We start from the raw sequence: 6,024 nt of genomic DNA, 5'->3' as shown, positions 1-6,024 counted from the left end.
GAGGTATTTGGCATGCAACATTATAAAAATACACAAAATCCACCATACGGTTTAACATGGAACCCATCTAAAGTATTGAATGTACCCCTTTCGTGTGTGTGTATATATATATATACTTTTTTTTATAAAATAATTTAACATCCATTAAATTTATTAGTGAATTGTTCATATGAGAACATGTGGGCTGCTTTGTGCAACACTCATTTACACAAAACAATAGTGCAAAAGTTAAGTGTTGCAAAATGTTAGCTCAAATTGGTTCAAATAAAAAGAAAATCAAGTACATACCAACAATCCATGTTTAAATTACTACACAATATTAAAAAAATATATCTATAAAAAGACAAGCACTAAAAATTACAACCCAAAAATGAATTCAGAAATGTTTTCACGAAAAACAATCATCTAGAGAAAGATCTCATCTTTTTTGCTCATCACTACCTTTTTCTTGTAACATATCGGTAGATATATTGATAATAAAATATTTACAAAAGAGAGTATATACTAGGGAGAACATAGTGCCTTAGAGAAAATTACAATAAAAAATCTAGTCAAACTACATTACAATCTTAATAACATCAACAAACTTTCCAAGCCAGACGTCCTGAGAGGAAGAGACGGGGGCCACAATGGCAAAGAGCAAAGCTCTAAGTAGAGTAGTGAGAGAGGAGATTCAAACCACAAACGTGGGGCACCACAAAAGATGCCAATATGACTAAGCTATCGCTTGAACCCTTATCGTGTAGTTTGATAAAATTTTCTTGTATGCCTCTTGATCCTCTAGTCCTCTGCTTCTTCGTCAAATATCTGCAAGATGGTGTGTTAGCTCCCTTGTATGGCTGCAAATAGCATTTTATCATAGGGTATCTAGAATCAACTAGATAGTATTTCCCTATAAAATAAATAAATTTATCATATGGTACTTTCACATTTACACACACAAGATATCATTGTAACCAACAATTGACCAACCAATCCAAACAGGCCCTAAAGTCACATGCAACCATCACATTTTGGGTTGTATTGCCCTTTCTTCCATCGCATCAAACACATGTACCATCTAATGGAAGCATAAATAGCTATGGAGTGCGATACAACAACAACAACAAAAACCCAAAACACCGATACAACAACAAAAACCCAAAAGCGACTATCGGTGCTGGGTCGGTTTTTAGGGTTTCTTTTTAACATATTTTCTTAGCAAACAAACATTAAACATAAAGAGAAAACCATCCCAAATGCAGAGAAAAGAGAGGGTTCTTAACACTTACCAGTAGAGGGCAGGGCGGACGACGGGGCGGACGACGGAGACGGTGGCGGAGGGAAAAGGAGACGTTGGAGATTCGAGAATTTGAAATTTTGAAAAGCAAAATGAAGTCTGTCTGTTTAGCGTAATAATAGGACTGTACTAAATTTAACCTATGCTATACTAATATATACTTACATAGTCGGTTTCGGGTATTAATTTTTTTTTTTTGGATACGTTTAATATATATATATATTATATTATATTATATTTTTTTTGATAGGTTTAATATATATATATATGTATATATATATATATATTTTTTTTTTTTTGATCGGATATATATGTATATTTTGATTGATGGTATTTAATATTTTAGTTCCTAACATAAGATATATGTTTGGATTAATCCTTTCCATTAATTATTACTTGCCTTTTTTGCCTTTTTTTTTTTTTTTTTTTATAGAGAATTTCAACTTATGAAGTGCACTCACCAGATTTCTTATTTATCATACCAAGACACCAATCAATTTTTGTAATTTTCTATTTATCTTATAAAAATGACATCAGAATTTATTCTTCATTTTTTTTTTTTGAAACCACTTCATTTATAAAAAAAAAAAAAAAAAAAAAAAAAAAAGCAATTAAACATGAGGAAAATATCATATTCTAAATCAATTATTATTATTTCAAATAAAAATAATTTGTTGTATAAATTTATAAAAATATTCATATAAATTCCTTTAATATAAAAAACTAATGCACATTTATAGACATGACAGACGGGCAGGTTAGGTCAAGTCAATTGAGTTGTGGGTCAATCAAGGTCAAAAAATGTGTTATTTTAAGCGGGTTCGAAACGGGTCAAGTCAATCGAGTTGTAGGCTACGGGTTGGGTCGGGTTAACTCGTATTTTCCACACACATATATATATATATATATATATATTATATAAAGTAAATAACATATATTTGCCATTTGAAAAGTCAATCAGCAAATTATTTGATCCCACTCATATAAAAAATGAATTCAACTAAATAAATTAATACTTATTCAATAATTTTAAAATTATACAAATCCTAATATTACTTACCAAAACAAAATAGCACAGAGAATAAGTAAAACAAATGCACAAGTTTCATTTCTACACAATATCAACATCTCAAAACATAAAACAAAATTACAAATGCCTTATTGGATAACTAATATTTGACTCCCAAAAAAAAAATATATAAGAATTTTACATTCTTAAAACTAATTTTATAATCTATTATTAATTGTGGTTGACACTTTATTTCAATTCGAGAATATATATTGAAGTTTGATTATTTACTTATTTATACATAATTTCTTTTATGAATATCATGTCATTGTTAAGCAACGCACATTTCAAGAAATATTATAATTTATTTTGAAAAACCATTTATTTTTTACATGAATTATTAAAAAATAGGCCTAAATATTCATAATTTATGCTAAATTCATTGATACTTTGGCTTCACTCTTTTCACACTTATGAATGTTTCTCATACATGTCTATAATTTTAAATATATTTTTTAACTCTACTATAACTAGATTATTTTGGCACGTACTTTGTGATTTGATATTTAAAAATATTTACTCATTACAGAATGTCTCAACCATTCGTCTTTCAATTTATTTGCATGCAGTTATGTAAATGTCTCAATTATTTCCTTAAAACTCACAACAAACAATCAAACAATATTATCTTAATTTTTTTTTTTTTTTTGGTAATGGTTCGGGTCATGGGTTAGGTTGGATTGGGTTGACCCGTAAAAAATGTGTTAAAACAGGTCGGGTTGGGTCAACTAGTTTTTGCTTCGAGTAAAAAAATTCAAGTTTGGCTCAGGTATTTTCAAGTTAGGCTAGGTCAGCAAATTCTGACCCGTTTTGCCATGTTTTCACAACTTTCGATAATTAATATATGCATTTACTTAATTGGCTAATTTAAGGAATTAATACTTTGATATAAATGTAAACTTTGTTGAGGTGGAAGCCTAAATAAATAAAATATTAAGAAATGCCTCAAATGCAGGGGTGTAGGCAAGATATTTTATTTGGGGGGTCGAATTACATAACCATATGTTACTCATAACTCATACATATATTATATACAATTTATCGTTGAAATCAAATAATATTTCTAAACTCAAATCAGTGTATAAAAATGAGTAATTTGCTACAAACATGAACCAAAAAAAAAAAAAAAAAGCATCTCCTATAAAAGTTATTTTCAACTTTGATCTTTCATAGAATAAAATTTATTCATTATCAATTCTATAGGATTTCCTATTCAAATCTTCAAATAAATAAATCCCTATTGCAACCTAAATTTTCTTCTAGAAAAAGATAAAATAAAAAATTCAATGTTAGCACAACTTATCAAGCACCTAAATCCAAAAGTAAAAGATAATATCAGCTAGAGGAGAAAAAAAGAAAAAAGAAAAGAAGTGATAATAACAAAAAAAATAAAAATCAAATTTATGGGCGGATATCACCTCATAGATTCAAGCAGTGCATTGTGCACAATGCACTTCAAAATTGAATATAGAATTCATATAAATAAAACGGATGAACACATGGCAACTAGGCATTTATTAGGTTTTGTTAAAAGCATTTGTTTTATTTGGGTGGGGTGTACATAAAAACTAATAGTGGAGTGTTGTATCATTGCCAGATTTCAAAGGGTGGATTGGTTTCCATGAAATTTGTTTTTTTTTGGGGGGGGGGGGGGGGGGGGGGGGAATTGGTACAATTGTTAAAGCCCAGCTTTGTTTTGTAAAAGTGCGGCTTATTTTTATATATTATTATAAAGGGCCTCAATAGTTTTGGGGGGGTCATGGCCCCTCCAGTGCTATATGTGCCTCCGCCCTTGCTCACGCAATGCACTTCAAAATTGAATATAGAATACATATAAATAAAACGGATGGATGGATACATGGAAACTAGGCATTTATTAGGTTTTGTTAAAAGCGCTTGTTTTATTTGGGTGGGGTGTACATAAAAACTAATAGTGGAGTGTTGTATCATTGCCAGATTTCGAAGGGTGGACTGGTTTCCATGAAATTTGTGGGGGGTGGGGGGGGGGGGGGAGGGAATTGGTACAATTGTTAAAGCCCAACATCTTTTTGTAAAAGTGTGGCTTATTTTTATATATTATTATAAAAGGCCTTAATAGTTTTTTTGGGGGGGGGGGGGGGGGGTGGGGGGGTCATGGCCCATGTTATACGTGCTTCCGCCCTTGCTCACACAATGCCCTTCAAAATTGAATATGGAATACATATAAATAAAACGGATGGACACTGGAAACTAGGCATTTATTAGGTTTTGTTAACAGCGTTTGTTTTATTCGGGTGGGGTGTACATAAAAACTAATAGTGGAGTGTTGTATCATTACCAGATTTCAAAGGGTGGACTAGTTTCCATGAAATTTGGGGGGGGGGGGGGGAATTGGTACAATTGTTAAAGCCCAGCTTCTTTTTGTAAAAGTGCGGCTTATTTTTATATATTATTATAAAGGGCCTCAATAGTTTTGGGGGGTCATGGCCCCTCTAATGCTATATGTGCCTCCGCCCTTGCTCACACAATGCGCTTCAAAATTGAATATAGAATACATATAAATAAAACAGATGGACACATAGAAACTAGGCATTTATTAGGTTTTGTTAAAAGCGTTTGTTTTATTTGGGTGGGGTGTACATAAAAACTAATAGTGGAGTGTTGTATCATTGCCAGATTTCAAAGGGTGGACCAGTTTCCATGAAACTTGTGGGGGGTGGGAGGGGAGGGGGGGATTGGTACAATTGTTAAAGCCCAGCATCTTTTTGTAAAAGTGCGGCTTATTTTTATATATTATTATAAAGGGCCTCAATAGTTTTGAGGGGGTCATGGCCCCTCCAATGCTATACGTGCTTCCGCCCTTGCTCACACAATGCACTTCAAAATTGAATATGGAATATATATAAATAAAACGGATGGACACATGGCAACTAGGCATTTATTAGGTTTTGTTAAAAGCGTTTGTTTTATTTGGGTGAGGTGTACATAAAAACTAATAGTGGAGTGTTGTATCATTGCCAGATTTCAAAGGGTGGACTGGTTTCCATGAATTTTTTTGGAGGGGGGGGGGGGGGGAATTGTTAAAGCCCAGCTTCTTTTTGTAAAAGTGTGGCTTATTTTTACATATTATTATAAAGGGCCTCAATAGTTTTGGGGGGTCATGGCCTCTCCAATGCAATACGTGCCTCCGCCCTTGCTCACATGGCAAAACTTTATACTTTTCTACATGAAGTCTCTACTTTCTCTTCACTTATCTAGCTTTGCCTTCACAGAGACTCGATAAGGATGATGAAAACTTTCATGGTTATGTCATAATAGCATTTTAGAGTGAAGGACTATGTGCTTAATATATATTCTTTTCAAGTTCATTGAAATGAAATGTATTAATTAGAGAAAGATAGACAAATTTCCCTATCTATTAAATCTGAAAACTTCCAATTTCACACTCTTCAAACCAATTGAAGGTAACCCAAGGATTAGATAAGTGGTTCCTAAGATTTCATGATATCTATGAGATCCTAAGTTCGAAACTTCTTTCAGTCACCCTCAAGGATTCCTTCCCGTAATAACCAGGTGTGTGTGAGACCCCGAGGGGGGGGGGGGGGGGGGGGAAGACTGCACATGCATAAGAAAACAATAACTCGAATAGATCTGGATACCCTTATATATATATATATATATATATATATATATATAT

At 32.4% G+C, this 6,024-nt stretch overlaps 1 long non-coding RNA gene across 1 annotated transcript; it reads right to left on the bottom strand.

Moving 5' to 3' along the window:
• Positions 1-351: 351 nt before the first annotated feature.
• Positions 352-1,397, bottom strand: LOC126700397 (uncharacterized). Its single transcript, XR_007647128.1, has 2 exons — positions 1,272-1,397; positions 352-892 (listed from the first exon to the last, which is right to left on the bottom strand). It is a non-coding gene; the product is annotated as an uncharacterized LOC126700397 (long non-coding RNA).
• Between the last annotated feature and the right edge of the window lie 4,627 nt (positions 1,398-6,024).

Source organism: Quercus robur, chromosome 9, assembly GCF_932294415.1.
Source record: "Quercus robur chromosome 9, dhQueRobu3.1, whole genome shotgun sequence".
NCBI lineage: Eukaryota > Viridiplantae > Streptophyta > Magnoliopsida > Fagales > Fagaceae > Quercus > Quercus robur.
Note: the sequence above shows the minus strand (reverse complement) of the source record. Positions and strands in the feature narration are given on the sequence as shown.